The sequence below is a fragment of the Arctopsyche grandis genome, chromosome 4 (genome assembly GCF_051622035.1).
Source record: "Arctopsyche grandis isolate Sample6627 chromosome 4, ASM5162203v2, whole genome shotgun sequence".
Taxonomy (NCBI): Eukaryota; Metazoa; Arthropoda; class Insecta; order Trichoptera; family Hydropsychidae; genus Arctopsyche; species Arctopsyche grandis.
The window spans coordinates 35,433,578-35,454,175 of NC_135358.1; positions in this window are offsets into that span (position 1 = coordinate 35,433,578).

Consider the following 20,598-nt stretch of genomic DNA (forward strand, 5'->3'; position numbering starts at 1 on the left):
TTAGGCATGAAGTGCCTGTCTGAAGTGCGGTGAGTGCTTTGCTTGCGTGCCGAGAACTTAAAAGTGTACTCGAATTCAGCTGAAAATGCTTAAATTTAACGATTCAAAATTTAAAGATGTCTCATCACACTATCCACTACTTTTTATCTTAAATATATAATATGCAATTGTAGTTGAATGGCATACCTGTAATGTGAAAACTACATACATACATACATACGTTCAATTTATAACTTGCAATTGTTTGGGGGGCCCCCATGCCCCCCCCCCAAATGACGTCCCTGACTGACGGCAACTTCGAATTCTCTTTAAATAGTATACGACACATTTCAATAGTAAGTTTTTATTTATATTTGCGATAGCATCAACTAGTACATCGGAAAGTGAAAGTAATCGTTTATTACTTATTTATTTTACTAAGCGTACATATAAATTTTTACGTCATTCATATAGCATCAATAAATAAGGGATAAAAATAGACGCTGGCAGCATAATGGATAAGGGCGCTTTCGCACCCCAAGTCGTAAATTAGATTCACAGTTAGGCATGAAGTGCCTGTCTGATCTGAGTGGATAGTGTCTCATCACACTATCCACTACTTTTTATCTTAAATATATAATATGCAATTGTAGTTGAATGGCATACCTGTAATGTGAAAACTACATACATACATACATACGTTCAATTTATAACTTGCAATTGTTTAACAGTTGCAAAAAATAATTTTGAGTTTGCATATCTACATCATCATAAAACATCAATATCTACATCATCATAAAACATCATAAAACATCAACGAATAGGTATTGCAGAACAGTCAACGGTATTCGGTGGGATGATTAGCATAGCGTGGTTGTGTATTTGGATAAAATTTTGTTTTTTGTTGTTGAACTGTAACCGGATTGGTGTTGTTGTTGCTGTGACAAATATTGGACTGGAGAAAGGGATGAAAAAAGGGTAGAGAATGAGAGGATGAGCTTCCCTGGCGATTTATGCGAGTGTTCTTCCGTCTTGCGAAATGTTGAAAAGAAAAATTTGTCTCCAAAATGTACGACCGGTTGAAACCTGCCACCAACGCTTGCCAATCTTACCAACATATGAATACATCGGAATAATGTTAAAATAATTCTATCGTCAAAATCAAAACCCCCCTATAAATAATTGAATCCATAGTAAAATTATCAGTCTTGTGCCCGTTGATATTTCAACGGCTGGTTTTGGAAAGGACTGCTACATGAACCACACCCGAGGCTATTGTCGCTAGCAGTTTCAGCCCTTACGGTCAATTCACATCACCTCCCTCATTTCACACCCCACGCTGCCCCCGTATTCCATACCCACACGCTCGCCATTCACGTAAAAATAAGCGAATGTTCCACAAAATTGAGCTAATAAAGCCTATTCATTCAAGTGTTTTAAAAGAAAATTCATTTATTTATTTATTTTATTCAATCAATCGTGCACACTCGTCTGACAGATTGCTTAAAAGGCGACGAGTGTGCTACACGGATAATTTATTTTATTTAAAAAAAACATATACTACATTTTCTTCACAGGTTACAGGCCAGATAATCTAATTTAATCAGCAGCGTGGTCTAGTGGTGAATGTTGAATTATTTCGTACTTGATGTTACGGGTTCGATTCCCACTAAGTATCATTGTTGGCCAGACCTTGGTTTGTCGAGGTCGATCGTTTCTTATCAGAATTGGTCAATTTTTCTGATTTTCATTGAAACGGTTCCTGTGAAAATTGGCGTTTCCTTCATTTCCTTCCCAAATTTCTGTTGCAAACCTTTAGTTATTGTTATATCTTAGGTTTCGCCATATTGCTCACCATAGATTTCTCTGTGGTTGTTTATCGAATATAAAAATTCGTATTGTTACATGAAAGTTATTCATCGTTATTTATCGTATTCATACGATGTTTGTAATATCTGACCATAGATGTCAGATATTGTTTAGATTTACATGTATCTATGTATAATTATGTGGACCAGGAAGGCGCATTTGGAGTTTACCTGTTAAGCCTTCCTGGTATATTTGTATGTATTTATGTAAAAATAAAATAAAATATAATTTTGAAAGAGAGTTTGTAAGGTTTGGGTTTTTAGATTTTCCAACACCTGTATATATAATATACTAGTGTTGGAAAAATACAAAGGAAAAAATGAAACGATAAAACTCAAATCATTATTAATATGTATCTCGATACTTATTGGAATACCGTTAAAATCAACTTTCTCTCAAAAACGAGTGCCACTTTAATGCGTGCTTCAATTAATTATGTCGTTTCTATGTAGAAGAGGACGTATATATTTATGTTTGTTTTGTATTGAAAGACAATGTAAGCTTTTTGAGTTGGAACGAGGCAGAATCGTTAGAGAAAACCGAGATAAGTACCATTGTGCGCCCTTCAGAAAGTTGTTTCCGATTTAAGAAACGAGTCCCTTTGAATTTATCAGGCAATAAAATGGGCGGATTCCGTTCGAGTCGGTCGTGTCGAGACGCCATTCTAAACAATGGCGTCTTTATGCGATGCATTTTCGTTTGCATTAAAAACAACTTCCGGGCGAAATGGCTGGCGAGGACCAAGACGGGATTAGATCTCGACCGAATATGTAAATTTCCCGAGTTAATTGTATGACAAACATTCCGTGATTTAAATTTATTGTTATAATTTATCAAGTTTAGCAAGTTGGCATTCGAGTTCATTTGCATTTAGCATACATAATAAGCGAGCGGAGAAAGTTTGAACTTTGCTCGCTACAAATATGGCCCATGTTAATCGTTCTATCGGCAACTTTGGTACACGCTCTCAACTGTATAAGCCTGTTTTGGCAGGGCTGTCATCCAAACTTATTGGTACGTAAATTTATTGACAATAAATTGAACATTGACCATCATCTGTGACTTTTATCTGATTTTCATTGGAACGGTTCCTGCAAAATCGGCATCCCTATCCATATCTCAATAAAAAACTTGCTATTAAGCATCTCGATATTTTGCTGGTTTGTATAAATGTTGCAAATTTCTCCATAGATGTCTCTTGAATAAGTCTTACAATGTTTGATCATAAATGTCATGTTTAATGTTTAAATCTAATATATAATTTCGAAAGACACTTTGTATATGTGTATTTATGCATATTTTATTTATATTTTATTTTTATTTTATACCAGAAAGGCCTTACAGGTAAACTCCAATGCGCCTTCCTGGCCAATTACAAACAATACAGCATTTTTATTATACAAGTCACTGAATTACGAGACACTGATTATTAGCACCGAGACATAAATTTTATTGTACATTAGTCATACTCAAATGGTGGTGAAATAATAGGTAGGAAGGCTTTTTAGCCAATTTTTAATCGGGAACCGTTTCAACAATGAAATTAGAGAAAATTGCCAAACTCTGATAGGAAACGATCGACCTGGAGTCACAAATATCCAGGTCTGACTAGCAGCACTACATATATACTCAGAAAACTCTTTTCAATCGAGGTCAGCTCATGGGATCGAACCCGGCGCCTCTTGGCATTAGGCAGAAACGTAATGACCAAGCTATGCTGCTTGCTATGTATGTATATATGTATATATGTAACCTAGGTTGTTTGGGAGGTAAATAATGGCAGACGATACATTAACGTGTATTGATGACCAAAATGAGCGATATGGCAAAGTATGAAACCGATCGGATAAGAGATAAAAATGACCACTGATACGAAAGCCATGTGAAACGTAAAGGAGGTATGTAAAAACACATTCGATTTATTTTTTTTTCGATTCATAGGTGCCGATTCGATTTTTTTTCGCCGATTCAATTATTATGTCATAGAAAAGTTTTTGATTTTCTATTACATTTTACACCTTATATGGATGGAATAAGTAGCTGAAGACATATGAAAGACTTTCATCTTCGAGAGTGTGTTTTCATTTCGGTTCACTTTGGCAAAGGGAGTCCATAATGAGTGCGCTTAGCACACATTCATTCATAGTCAATCAAGCCGGGGTTTGTCGAGATCCTCGGTCTGTCTTCCGTAGCTGTTTTTAGCCGGATGAAAGACGCGACTCCGTTTATCCGGCACTTTTCATCGCTCGTCATCAAACAGACGCGCGAGTTTTCACGTGTAATATGTCGCGGCTTACGCCGAATATTTACGATGCAATATCTTTTATGTTTTCTTCTACGCGCTCGCATTTATGCGAGGATGTTCTTTTCGCGCGCGCAGATGAATCAACCGCGGCCATTACGCGCGCGATTCAAAATGGACGCGCTGCGAAAGACTCGCGCGTGCATTTTCAAACTATTACAAAACGCAATTAGTGTATATCGCGTAATTTTCCAGCGGCTTTGTGTCGTGTGTGTGTGATATATTGATAAATTAATCAAATAAAATTTTAATATCCAGCGGTGGATAAATTACAGACGCGTTGGGGAGAGCGGGGGGTTTTCAAAGTACCCCCTGTGGTCGCTGCCTTTGTGAATTCTTAACCAAATTCCCACACGATATTAATATCCTCGAGCTAAGCCTCTTTTTTTTGTCATATTCGTTGCGAACTGAGAATTTACAGTAAGTATCGCTTTTAGGACGACATAATATATGTACATATGTATTTTTTATTTTTAAATGCTTTTTATTATTACGAAATTACGTTCACAACACATCTTATATATATTTTAATAGCTACTGATCTACTGATCATTTTCTATTTTACAATTTAATTTAATTTGGTTAGTAATAATAGTATTATATTATTCTAATGTTTATCTACAGCATAATAGGAAAAAGAGCTCAAAAACCTATTTACAATCCTTATAAATGTTCATAATACATCTAATACATAATATTAATTTAAGACTCTCTAAAGTCGATGACCTAAAGCAGATTGTGTTTAGGTAATCTGTGTTTATACCTGAAGGGTATAGACATTTTGTTGTAATCACCGAGACTCTTCACAAGTGTGTTAGTATGGTTATTAGTGATTCTGCCATAGAATCTACTGGTTAGTTTGTTAGTAATGTCTGTAACAAACGGAATATTATATATGGCATGCAGTTTTTTCAAGTTAGTATATATGTATGTATTATAAATTATTTTTAGGGATTTATTTTGTATTACTTGGAGCTTGGAAAGATTAGTATTCGATTCGTTATTCCATACAGGTGAAGCATAGGTTAATAATGGTAATATGAGCGCGCGATATAATTTTATTTTATTTTGAGTTGATTAAGAACTATGGCGATTAAATATTGGATATATTGAGGATATACCCCGCATCGCCTTGCATTTCGCTGCCTCAATGTGAGGTGCCCATCTCATTCTTTTATCAAACGTTACTCCTAAATATTTTATTACTGACTGCCATTTCAGACTTTCTCCAGAGGCGATTTTCAGATCTAAACTTGGCTTATGCTTTCTAACACTAAAGAATATGGCGTCTGTTTTGGTTTGATTAATTTGAATTTTTCACATAGTGAAGTCACAGTCATCGTTTTAATTGCAAATTCAAGATTTTTAAGAATAGTGTCTGGTTTTTTGCTACTCGTGAATCAAGCGGTATCGTCTGATGTACATATGTATGATAATACAAAAATATATGAAAATTCAAACGAATCAATTAAAAATGAGGACATTATTGTACGTACATATCACCTAATAGAAAATTTTGAAAAAGACTTTGTATGTATGTAATTATGTAACTATCGTTGGTTCGTGACGTTAAATTTAATTTTAACGTCAGTGAAATTATAATTTTACTGCTGTTATAATTTCACTGTAACATATATAAACTATTTAAACTAAACATCAGAATATACTAGTCACTAGTCTATTCTGCTAGGGCTGCCATAATTGTCGGACTGCCGACGGGGACACCTCTTCCCCCCAAAATAAAAACCACTTTTATTGACATTCATAGTTTTATTTTTAAAAATTGCGCAATCTTTTTATAACACAATGCGTCTGTAAAAAATCTAAAATAAATTACTACAGATTAATGGGTGATTCAATTTAATAAAACCAAATAGAACCTTACCTAAAGATTTTATTTCATCCATTCTTCTCTCGCCTTCACTCTTATTACATACTACATTATCATCGCTCTTCTTTGCCCAATCATACTTTGCCGATGTTTTCGTTTTTTGGAGCAGATCTTTTTCCCCTTTTATATAATTATAGAATTTAATGCATGACATTTTATAATTTAAAACACATTAAATACATTAAACACATAAAAGACTAAGATGTTGTGGATGAATAATTAAATCGTTGTGTGATGTGGATGGGAGAGTGGTAGAAGTAGTAGATAATATTAAGTATTTGGGCATTTATTTGGATTGTAAATTAAGTTTTAAGGTGCATGCAGATTATATTATTAAAAAAATGGCAAAAAAAGTTGGTGTACTTTGTAGGTTAAGAAATTTATTAAGTATAAAAAGTAAAATATTGATATATATGTAATTGTATTGTACGGCCTCATACTGCGCTACAGTGCTCAATCTATTTAGTGGTTTGTGTATTGATAAACTGCAGAAAGTGCAGAATAGAGCAATGCGTGCAATTTTGAATGTGAGGAAACGTATGAATGTAAGAAGTATGTTAGATGAATTGAAATGGTTGGACATTAGAAATAGTCTTAAAGTAAGCACTTTAAAGTTTATATATAAGCTAGAAAAGAATCTATTACCCAAATATTTTAATAATCATATAGTTAGGAATAGAGATATACATAATTATAAAACGAGAAATAGGAATAAATTAATTAAAGGTAGAGTTAAGAAAGCTAAAACTGCAGGAGGTGTTGTTTTTCACAGAGGTGTTCAAATGTATAATGCCCTTCCTGAAGGCATTAGAAGTTCTAATAACATTGCTGCTTTCTTGAAGGGTGTTAATTACCTTTGTGGAAAATGATTTATAATTTTTTGTTGTTATTTTGTGTTATATGTATTAGTAGTTTGCTATATAAATAAATAAATAATTATGCTTTTCACTGTGTCGATAGAAAGCGATTTGCGGTTTAAATGTAATTGGAGTTTTTCTTATAATAGGTGGATTGTTTCGATGAATAATTACTAGACGGTACAAACTATTTGTAAAAAACGAATCAATGAATCAAAGCGATGTTTTCTACTTTATTTAATTACATTTTCGCATGTGCTTTATTTAATCTTAGAAATGTATGGATGCGAATCTAAAATTTAAAGAATTTAGCCAAACTCTCAAAATTAGTACGCCAATATGGGAGTATTTTTTGCGTGAAACATCGGGAGAGTTTGCAAAATGCAATTGAACGTATTTGAAATATGAAAACATGCAATTGCACATTTTTTTCTTATATGTACATTTGAAATCCCGGTGCTAGCACCGGGATCCCGGGATCGGATATTCCCAGCACCGCAATCCCGGTGCTAAAGTAACCTTCCGGGATTGGAAGCACTAATATGTATACATTTTTTTCCGCCCAAGGCACTATTACATGGAAGTTCATTAAATTTTCAAGATTTGTATAATTTTTGACAAAAATTATACGAATTTTTAGATTAAATAACAGGTTTCCGGAAACTTTTGATTTTTAACAACAGGTTTCTGGAGACCATTAGGGTGACACCACTGTTAAATTGTATCAAATATATAATACAATGTTTCTGCCCACGAAGGCGCATTGGGGTTACCTGTTTTCAGCCTTCCTGGTATAAATTAAAGATAAAATAAAATTTAAGGTCCTAGAATTCACACGGACCTGAAAATACCAAAGTTGCTCATTTTGGTCACCAATAGAAGTAAATGAATCATCCGCCATTACGATAGTGCAAAAATATCGTGTAAGACGCGTTTGAAATTCTGAAAAATGCCTGACGTCTTTCCAGTTTTTAGTTTTAAACATAGATGGCGGTAGTAAAATAAAATTATTGGTATTTTTATTCAAAATAATAATTTTATATACAAATTATAGAAGAGGTATGTTTTTAAAAAACTTTTTTTTATGTTCATTTAAGTATGTACATACATATATGAATTGTTTAATAATTTAATTTAAGTCCAGTCCACTTGATAAATGCGCTTGTCCTCTTTTGAATGGATTTTTTCCTTCGTCGGGAATTTTCGGGATTTGCGACGCCAACCTCATCCTTTTCCATACGATGGAAGGACGTTGAAAAAAAAGGAACGAAAAAGAACCGACATGGGAGGGGTAGGGGGATGGTGGCAAAACGCGACGCGTCATAAAATTTAATTTACGCGGATGACTCGCGGCTAAGCTGTCCAGTTTAGTGGGGTTTGAGGTGGTGGTTTTCGGCTTTATTTGACCGACCGAATCCTGAAAGACGATGTTATGGGGGGGGGGGTGGGGGTTGGGAAATGGCCGCCATTAGTCGGACGGAAAAAATGGCGCGTGAAAACATTTCGATATTGCGCGGTATGCGATAATTTTTAATCGAAAACGACGACACCTTCTAATCGAATCGTCAGCTTTTCGATTCCCTCCATAATGTATATTTCAGCTATAATACGATCACATTTTTTTGTAAGACAAAATAAGCTTTCAGCGAACAAAAGAGAAAAGATATTTTATGCATAGGTTCAAACTGCAAAGCCCTCAATCTAATTTTGTAAGGGGATTCAATGATATTGAATTATGTATAATGGTGAATAGCATATCAGTGCCATTCAATTTTAATAATTGCACTCGTCTGACATACGAGTATATAATTTTATTAGAAAATTTAGAATTCTTTCTGATTGAATACGGACATTAGACTATTTTGAGATGGGGTCTTTTTAATATAAAAACGATGGTTTTATTTTCGAAAATATACATGTATAGTAGCAAACCTACATATGTACATCTTACATATAAAACAATAAAGTCATTTGTTCGTATTTGTATGCACATATTTATGTATTTATGTACCTACGTATTTTTCGTCAACAGTCTGACGAAAAATACAACAACAATACGAAAAATACAGTCAACAGTTCTGACGCCATGGAACAAATGATTTGCTTTTTTCCGATACAAAGGATTCGAAGTTTCTGGGGGCGTAGGCGCTGAGGGCGAAGCCCTAAATACGATTACGTGTAATTTGAAAGTAGATTAAAAAATAGTACATCGCAATAAAAAGCTTAAAAACAATATTAAAGCAATTAACACGTGTAAATTTGCTCAATATAATTGCGATAATAAAAATATATATTAGAGAGTCTAAACAAACCTTTACAAAACTCGAAATCCTCGACGGTAGTTATCTATGTACGTACATACATAGTAGGGATCCCAATCGAATATTCGAATTATTCGTTTGATTTTTCAGCCATTCGTTATTCGAATATTTCATCAACTATTCGAATATTATTCGTGTATATATTTTGCAAAAAAGTTACTTTTTAAAAGATTTCATAAACAAGCTATATTTCGCGATCTTACAATACATGTAAATATATTGTTTATTATATATATTGTTATATCTAATGTATAATGTATAACCAGTAGCGTGGTCTAGTGGTGAATGTTGATTTATCTCGTACTTGATGTTACGAGTTCGATTCCCGCTAAGTCTCGCTATTGGCCAGACCTTGATTTGTCGAGGTCGATCGTTTCTTATCAGAATTTGCCAATTTTTCTGATTTTCATTGAAACGATTCCTGTAAAATTGGCGTTTCCTTCCCAATTTTCTGTTGCGAACCTTTAGTTATTGTTATATCTTAGGTTTCGCCATATTGCTCACCATAGATGTCTCTGTGGTTGTTTATCGAATATAAAATTCGTATTGTTATATGAAAGTTATTCGTCGTTGTTTATCGTATTAATACGATATTTGTAATAGCTGACGATAGATGTCAGATATTGTTTAGATTTACATGTATCTATGTAATAATTATGTGGACCAGGAAGGCGCATTTAGGGTTTACCTGTTAAGCCTTCCTGGTATATTTGTATATATGTATGTAAAATAAATAAATAAATAATGCCACGTATTGGGATTGGTGAATATAAAAGGCAAAGCAAGCGCAGAAATTAATTGAATTCAATATATGAAGATGTAAATAATGATTTTATTGCATCACCAATGATGGTTGTGAAGAAATTTGGAAAGTATTAAAATATATGTAATTAATCAACTTATTGTATTTCGTAAATTTATTTTTAATTGCAATTTTCTCAATTTTACAAACTATCTTTTACTTTATGTGTGTATTTTGTATTTATATTTTATTAATTTTAATATATTACATATATAAATATAATGTAATTGATGATTAGTACATATGTAATTACCTTTTTTTAATTTTCGCATATATTCGAATATTCGAATAGCTCTTCGAATATATTCAAATAGTTGAATTCGACGAATATTTGGGATCCCTAATACATAGGTTGGTGATCTAGGCTTTTTTTGGATAAGCTAAATTTTTAAACCTGCTTTCTATTGGATTTCTAAATAATTCTAACTGGAAATGTTGGCGAAATTTTCAGCGTGGCGGGCTTTCAACAGAAAAGACGTCAGCACTCAGCACAGGGTTAAACAATTAAATATAAATATTAAATTCAATCAATATATTCAAATAGTTGAATTAGACGAATATTTGGGATCCCTAATACATAGGTTGGTGATCTAGGCTTTTTTTGGATAAGCTAAATTTTTAAACCTGCTTTCTATTGGATTTCTAAATAATTCTAACTGGAAATGTTGGCGAAATTTTCAGCGTGGCGGGCTTTCAACAGAAAAGACGTCAGCACTCAGCACAGGGTTAAACAATTAAATATAAATATTAAATTCAATCAATTAAAATTTATTTGAAAAGAAATCGACCGCGTGTGGATCGAACACAGATCCGACAAATTTTTTTTATTTTTTATTTAATAACTTAATATGCCAACACCCATGCGAGGATATTTCATCGGGTACAACACTAGTATAAGTACATATATGAATGCAGATTTATAGAAAAAAATAAATATTTGTAGAAAATCAGAAAGTATAGAGTAGTCACTTTTTATTATATTACATGATCAAAATCGAGACTGAATTATTATGGTGAAGTATGAAACTGGAATGAAATTTTGCGCCGAGTTAATTTTGAAGTTTGCTCCTTTGTGTATGGGATTTGCGGTCGAAACGGATTAACCGCGAACGTTTGGCGGTTCTGTACCCCAACAACAGGTCCCAGTTTCTCGTGAAACACACATTACGAATGATGAAATAGACAATGGAGCCTCACAGGATTTATCAAAAGAATAGCATCGGTCTGTTTGATTGAATTCGAGAAATTAATTGCCGGTAAATAGAGCGTTCCAAATGCATAAATGACTGTTGATAATTAGTTTCGCATAATAAATTCATACAGGCATAGTAATTTTGAATAATGATCGGTATTAAGCGATGTCATCCGACAAATATTAAATTATTCGCGTAATTAACGCCTGCCGCAAATTTGGAGCCATTTTGCAAACGGCCCGACTCATTCGCATGCAAATTCTGCGGATGTTCGAAGATATATAAGCTCAGAAGTAATTGATCAAATTATTACTAATGAAAGTATAAAGCACAGCACATTTGAATGATGGAGAATCAAAAACGGTCGAATTTTTCAATGAAATTTTATTCATAATGCCATTCGATTCCAGTGTAATGATAGAATCTAATTGCATAAGTCGATGGAATTTCAGAAAAAAGTGGATTTAGCCGTTTTTAATTCAATGTGGTGTTACTTTTGAATGGCATAACTGACGTATGAAGCTATGCAATGTAACTTTGAACATTTTTTTATGTTTGATAGCTGGGAGCAATAATTTCAGGCTTTGTTAGGCGTAAAATAAACAAACAATTGAATAATTTCAAATGTGTTCGCTGCCTGCATTTTTCCAACAAATGGGAATGAGAACGAGAACAGGAACGGGAACGGGAGCGGGAATTGCATGCGTTATTGTGGCATTGCAACGCATGCCGGGTGCATCTAGTAATTAATAAATAATTCTTAATCTGTATAGCACACTCGTCGTGTTGGAACAATCTCTTAGACGAGTATGCACGATTGACTGAATAAATAAACTGAAAAACGTGATTTTTTTTGTTAAAAAAAATCTTCAGTTCAGTTCAGTCATCAATTACACTGATGTAATTGATGACTGAACTTTGTAGTGAAACCACCAATCATGCAATCGAATGTAATTATCAATATGATTCATGTTCAATAAAACTGGATTTGATAATTGATTTTTATTATTACGAAATTACGTTCACAACACATCTTAAATATATTTTAATAGCTACTGATCTACTGATCATTTTCTATTTTAAAATTTTAATTTAATTTTGTTAGTAATCATAGTATTATATTATTCTAATGTTAATGTACAGCATAATAGGAAAAATAGCTCAAAAACCTATTTACAATTCTTATAAATGCTCATAATACGTCTAATACATAATATTAATTAAAGACTCTCTAAAGTAGATGACCTAAAACAGATTGTGTTTAGGTAATCTGTGTGTTATACCTGAAGGGTATAGACATTTTGTTGTAATCACCGAGACTCTTCACAAGTGTGTTAGTATGGTTATTAGTGATTCTGTCATAGAATCTACTGTTAGTAATGTCTGTAACAAACGGAATATTATTTATGGCATGCAGTTTTTTCAAGTTAGTGTATGTGGGTGCATTATAAATTATTTTTAGGGATTTATTTTGTATTACTTGGAGCTTGGAAAGATTAGTATTCGAGGCGTCGGGGTATATCCTCAATATATCCAATATTAAATAGCCATAGTTCTTTATCAATTCAAAATAAAATATAATTATATCGCGCGCTCATATTACCATTATTAACCTATGCTTCACCTGTATGGAATAACGCCTCAAATACTAATCTTTCCAAGCTTCAAGTAATACAAAATAAATCCCTAAAAATAATTTATAATACACCCATATATACTAACTTGAAAAAACTGCATGCCATATATAATATTCCGTTTGTTACAGACATTACTAACAAACTAACCAGTAGATTCTATGGCAGAATCACTAATAACCATACTAACACACTTGTGAAGAGTCTCGGTGATTACAACAAAATGTCTATACCCTTCAGGTATAACACACAGATTACCTTAACAGAATCTACTTTATATCATCGACTTTAGAGTCTTTAATTAATATTATGTATTAGATGTATTATGAGCATTTATAAGAATTGTAAATAGGTTTTTGAGCTCTTTTTCCTATTATGCTGTATATGTATATTAACATTATAATAATATAATACTATAATTACTAACAAAATTAAATTAAAATTGTATAATAGAAAATAATCAGTAGATCTATTAAAATAGATATAAGATGTATTGTGAACATAATTTAGTAATAATAAAAAGCATATAAAAATCGTTTTTTTTCCAGAAATTGATCAGGTATTCACCTTCAACAAGAGTTTTCAGAAGACTTTAACTATAATGATGACGTTTCTCGTCATGCCAATTCTCGAAACATATCCTTGATAAATATCAAACTACTTTCAGTTATGAGCCAAACCTTACACCAACCAAACGAACGAAACCATGACTATCATATATCCAACCCAAAACTTTCAACACATGCACACTGTGTAACATACGTAAGTCTGAAGTAAGCTTACATTTCGATTTTTCAGAGGCGCACGAGCATAAGGCTAGGCTAACACACACTGTTTTTAATTAGATGCGAAAAATCCGGCGAATTTTTCCGTGGACCTCTTTTGGCGACAATAGGTGGACCTTTCCGACCCTGGCCATAACTCATCAGCGTTTTTATTCGGTGACCCTTATCAGCAGTTGTGCAAGACGTAAATATGCGCTCGGCCGACACTCTTCGTCCATCATATTGGACTCCTTTGTGCGATGCGCGCTGTTACAACCGGCCGTAAATCAAACCTCACATGAAAGAGCACCCGACCCCATCCCTCGACATCATCCACCACCCGTCGACAAAAAATAATAAAAAAAAAAACCTCCGCTAAAAAAATGTCACACCAATGAATAAACAGCGCCTCCAGAAAAAGTGCATAGGATCAGTGCACATCGCGTAAGTGCAGTGCCTACTGGATGCATGCCTATGCTGGATGCATTTTTAAAGCGGATGCACCGGTGAAAAATTATAGTTGGATGCCACTGCTGTGTGAAATCGTACCTATGAACCGATGCAATATTTCAATTTTAAATTCGGGCGCGGCAAATACACGTCTCTTACAAATTACGCTTCCATGCATGGAATGCCGATTTACTATTGAAAGCTTGAGTATTTGAGCTTTCTATATATATTTTGTATCTACATTCAAATGTGTTACTTGGAGTGATTTGTCAAATAACCGTTTGATTTTGAAACGTTCATCGTTGTCATACAAATCAGTGAAAATAAATGTGTATTGTAAAAACTGACAATTGATCGTTTTAAAGGGAAAAGGATTTCCTGTCTACAAATTTGGTTGAAATTTCAGCATATTGAATGAAGTTATTTATTTATTTAATTACAGGTAAACCCCAATGCACCTTCCTGGCCAATTACAAACAATGTAGTATTTTTATTACAAGTTGTTGAATTACGATACACTGAATAACTCGCAAATTAACGAGACATCTATAAATTGAACATTAATCATGTTCAAATAGTGGTGACATACTAGTAGGTGGGAAGGATTTTTAGACAATTTTAAACGGGAACCGTTTCAACAAAGAAAACAAAGAAAATTGGCAAACTCTGATAAGAAACGATCGACCTGTAGCACAATATATGTCTGACCAGCAGCACTACAGATGTACTCTTTTTAAACTACTGTTTTTTCAATCGAGGTCAGCTCATGGGATCGAACCCGGCGCCTCTTGGTGTTAAGCAGAAGCTTAACGACCGAGCTACGCTGCTGGCTTATAATAATAATTGTAATTATAATTATAATTTTTATAATAATTATAATTTAATTAATTATATAGTTATATACCGGTAAATCAAACTTCTCATAGTAAAAAAATTCGGATGTTACCAAACCACGACTATATCTATATATTTAAGTAAATAAGAAGTATAAAAAATAAAATTCGATAATGACGCAAACATACACGTTCACACATACTGGCTATGAGAGCATTTTCGATGTTTGAGCACTAATGTAGGGAAACTTATTCAATACAAAAGCTCTACTTCCGGTTGTTGGGTTTTGTTCAAATTTTTTAATAATTAATATCACCATAAATATTATAAGCATAAAATATCAAGAAGAAATAAAAGAAATGAGTAATTAAAAAATTAAATATTGTTTAAAAAAATTACTACTTCTGGTTTAGAAATTCTATCCAAAACAAATACAAATATAAATTTTCAGGTCTCTGTGTAAAGTAGCGCGGAATAAATCGAATGGTCACAAACATTTTGGACTATTCTAAGAAAAAATCACACTTCCGGTTTATCAAATTTGATGATTTTTTTAATTACACGGAATTCATACAAGGATTATATTGAAATTTTAAACCGACCAGCAGTAAACTGCTACTTTCGGTTGATGGAACTTCACTAAATTTTACGTATTATTTGGTATTAAGCTAAAACTTCTAGATATAAAATTTTAGTTCAATACGTTTACGTTTTAGAACGTATTGAGCTATATGTAATAATAAGTAATAATAAATAATAAAATAATTTTTTCGGAGGAAAACTCAAAAAACCTCGATTTGCTAAAGTAAAAGTACTACTTCCGGTTGAGGTAAATATATTTGGAAAAGCTTATTAGCTTATGTAATTTTTTATACTTATTACGTGGCTAAGAAGATGATATAATTAAAAAAATGATGACACCTATAAGGGAAGGTACCACTTCCGGTCAACTAAAATTTTTATTTATTTTTTGGTTGAGAGAAATGTCTGTGGGGCAGTTCCCCTGTTGTCTTTTAAGATGAGTCACCATTGGTTTGATCTAATGTCAACAATTACTTAAATAATTAAAAATTTCAATTCAATTATTAAATATTGTATTGTTTGCTTCAATATAGACGCATTCTATAAAAGATTTTTACAAAACCGCTTACATACATACATATAGAGATGAAGTTTGTACAATTTCAAGCGTGCACCGGGGAATATTGTTACGAATGAATGGCGCATTGCGACCAGCAAAAATAGAAACGTTTTAAGGCAAACTTAAAGGTCACAAAAGAGCAAAACGACCCTTTCTTTGTTTTATTCCCTGTGTATAAAAGTAAAAAGCGAAAAAATCCGAACGCTAATCTTTTAATAGGGTTAATTTTATTTATGCGAAGCTCTGAGAGCTGAAAGCTCGCTAGGTGGGTCGTTCAACTCGAAACGAGCAAACAGTGGCCAAAGCTCCGGAATCGCCACTTTTATTATTTGCGGACAAACAAGGGTCGTTGTACCCGACCCAAAGTCCAAACCCAAAACAACGTTGGTCTCAGACACGTCGAGCCCTCCTAGGAATGTCATACCTTGGTGGAATTCCATCGGCATTACGTCGGATCCGAAATATCCCATACGAAAACAGTACTTGTGCTGTTGAAGCGGCTTTTCGGGGCTTGGCTCCCGTCCCCTTTGTGGACTGTGTGGATGATTATGGATGCTGGGCGAGCTGAACGTGCCAAAAAAGCCGTCTGCCGACACTCGTTACCGGTTTTCTTTCGTATGTAAGCGGCGATAACAATCCGGTGGCAGTTACGTCCGGATTTGCCTGTATCGAAAATCCGGCTAACGACCCTAAGCCGATACGAACGAGCACTTTTAACCCTTTTATCTTTATTGCTCGCAACTTGTTTCGCCGGACGATTGCCCGGAGCGCCCGTTACCTGGCCGTCAACGACGACAATATCCGGAACGACTTCCGGAAAAATCCAGCCGCTGCAATAAAATTTAATGGTGTTTGTCGACGCATTTCCACACATTCCAATTATGATGTGTTGATGTTGGTTTGTCCCAGATTGCGCTTAGCCACAGTCCATCTTTGCACCTAATTCGACCTAAGCTCGCTATTACCTAAACACAATCTGCTTTAGGTCATCGACTTTGGAGAGTCTTTAATTAATATTATGTATTAGACGTATTATGAGCATTTATAAGAATTGTAAACAGGTTTTGTAATTGTAAATCGCGCGCTCACATTACCATTATTAACCTATGCTTCACCTGTATGGAATAACGCCTCGAATTGATTATGATTTTTGATTTTTAAATGCTTTTTATTATTACGAACCTATGTTCACAATACATATTATATCTATTTTAATAGCTACTGATCTACTGATCATTTTCTATCTTACAATTTAATTTAATTTGGTTAGTAATCATAGTATTATATTATTAAGGGTATAGACATTTTGTTGTAATCACCGAGACTCTTCACAAGTGTGTTAGTATGGTTATTAGTGATTCTGTCATAGAATCTACTGTTAGTAATGTCTGTAACAAACGGAATATTATTTATGGCATGCAGTTTTTTCAAGTTAGTGTATGTGGGTGCATTATAAATTATTTTTAGGGATTTATTTTGTATTACTTGGAGCTTGGAAAGATTAGTATTCGAGGCGTTATTTCATACAGGTGAAGCATAGATTAATAATGGTAATATGAGCACGCGATATAATTTTATTTTATTTTGAGTTGATAAAGAACTATGGCGATTAAATATTGGGTATATTGAGGATAAATCCCGCATCGCCTTGCATATTGGATGCTATACACGGAATAACACAATCTTGGCCAAAAGTAAAGCCAGTGACACTTGTTCGATCATGGAGAAAGATTCTTGCTGACATGGAAACAGATTTAATGGATTCCGAAAAGAATGAAGCAAATGAAATATGTGGATTATTAGAAAATTTAAAATGTTTTGAAAACGTGGACAGGGAAAACACTGAGGAGTGGCTCAATCATGATTTAAGTGATCCAGGTTTTAAATGCATGGATGATGCAGATATTGTTTCTTTTGTTTCTCAAGAGGAAGAAAATGAGAGTGACACTGCAAGTGAAGAAGATACCAGTGGTTACATTTGTCATAAAACGGTACAAAACTAGTACTAACTACTAACGGCCACTTGTCTGCTTAACTATGAGCGTTTTTATTAATAAATAATGTGTATTAAAATTATGAAACAAAATTATATTCGAAACCATGTGAAAATTTGATGATTCGGATTATCCGTGTTTTTCAATTATCCGTACCCTCCCTCCCCAGCATTAGCCATTATATATATATACATACATATATACGACGCGAACGACGAGTCAACAAATCGATTTTAATTTTTTCCATCTTTCGACTTTCCATTAAGTCACTTTCCTTGCAGTGATGGCCACCGGTTAATGAGATAATCATAATTTCGTTATGATTGTTTAAAGAAATGATCAGTTTTTACAGATTTTTGGCTTTTGCAGTCTTTAAGAAAAACGTACGACTTTTGATTCCAATACTCACTTTTGGCACAGCAATACTAAACTTTAATTAAAGTCTGCAATAGCCAAAAATCTGTAAAACTACGCATTTTTTTAAAACCTCCTATCTTATAAACGAGAGCAAATCATCAAAAATCGTTGTCATAATAGAATTTAGTAAAGATTGATTAGTCTAATTTTTTTGTTGTTCCTCAGTGTTATCCGGCAGTAGCTGATTCCATTATATAATATACTATTTATATAATATTTAGTGAACAGGCCACTTTAAGAATGAAAAAAAAGAGTATTTTTATTACTTATTATTACTTACCTCTTATTAAGTTTACATGGTTTTCGTGTTAGTGGTCATTTTTTATATCTCTTATCTCTTATCCGATCGTTTTCATACTTTGCCATATTGCTCATTTTGGTCATCAATATACGTTAATGTATCGTCTGCCATTACGTTGGAGATAAAATATCGTATACAATGCGTATCAAATATCCAGAATCTCGGGTACGGTGACGTCTATGACGGTACGTAAGGCTACCATAATCTATCTTCAACCTTTTCGCCTTGATATGGCCATTTCAGATTTTAATTGTTTAAACGCCTATAATTCACTCTATATTTTATAAAATTTGCTCTATAGGTTCTCGTTATCTCTAATATTTAAATATTTATAGTTTTAACTCTCATATGTATATATATAAATTTCAAATTTGGCGTCTAGCTTCATGTAATGTAATACACGATATATATGCTTTGTAATACACGATATGTTTGCTTCATCAACAGCAAACGAATTATAGATTCAAAACTTACGAAAATGCACGATATGGATGAGGACTTTATTGGTCATGACAGCATCGCAAATGCCTTTGCTAACTATTTTCATTCGGTTTTTGATTCGACTACTGTTATGACTTCCCCTAGTTTAGATTCCTCCATGTTTCCATTATTGTCTGTTGACAAGTTCCATTTATCTGATTTACGCTACGGTTTTGGTAAAATTAAAAATATTAAATCTTTTGGACCAGATTTCATTCCAGATTTCATTTTAAAGGGTAGTGAGCCTGGACTCTCGTCTCCATTGATTTTTATTTTTAATCTAATGCTGAAGACTTCAGTTTTTCCTGTATCATGGAAGTGTTCGAAAGTAACTCCGATCCATAAAAAAGGTGATAAGTATTCCATTAGAAACTATCGCCCGGTTGCTATAATATCCTCTTCTGCAAAACTTTTTGAAATTATACTTCATAGGTATATTTTCAATCATTGCCAGAGTATGATTATTGATCAGCAACATGGATTTCGTCCACAACGTTCAACGACCACAAATTTGTTGTCATTTTCTGGTTTTGTAACAGGTTCCTTGGATGCTAATATTCAAACAGATACTGTTTACACGGATTTCGAAAAGGCTTTCGACAAAGTAAATCACTCCATCCTTATCAATAAACTAATTGGTTATGGTTTCTCATATGGTCTCTCTCAGTTATTCACAAATTATCTCAAGGATCGACGTCAGTTTGTAAAATATGGAATTTATTCTTCTGTTGAATACCCAACCTGCTCTGGTGTTCCACAGGGTTCTAATCTTGGCCCCTTACTATTCATTTTATTTGTTAATGATATTAGGGAAATATTCCACAACTGCAACTTCTTATTATATGCAGATGATCTAAAACTTTTTAGGTGCGTTGAATCTTCTTCCGATGCTCTACTGCTACAGAGCGATTTAGATTCACTCGTTATTTGGTCACACTCAAATTGTCTTCCGATAAGCGTTGAAAAGTGTCACATTGTCTCTTTTTCCAGATCTCGATCATCAATTGAATTTGGTTACAATATTGATGGCTCTATTCTTGCCCGTCACACACATATCAAGGATTTGGGAATTACTTTTTCAAATATCTGGAATTTTAATTCTCATATCCAAGATGTGTGCAATAGGGCTACAAAAACTTTAGGCTTCGTCATCAGAAACTCACGCGCCTTTAATAGCACCAGAGTGACGCGTTTACTGTATACTACATTGGTGCGCAGTTTGCTTGAATCTGGTTCGGCCATATGGAGTCCTAATCATTTAAGGTACACGCTAATGTTAGAGAGGGTGCAAAGAAAATTTCTTCGCTATCTCTACATGAGAGAGTTTGGGCGCTATCCCTACTTATTTCCTAGTAAGTTTGTCATGGGC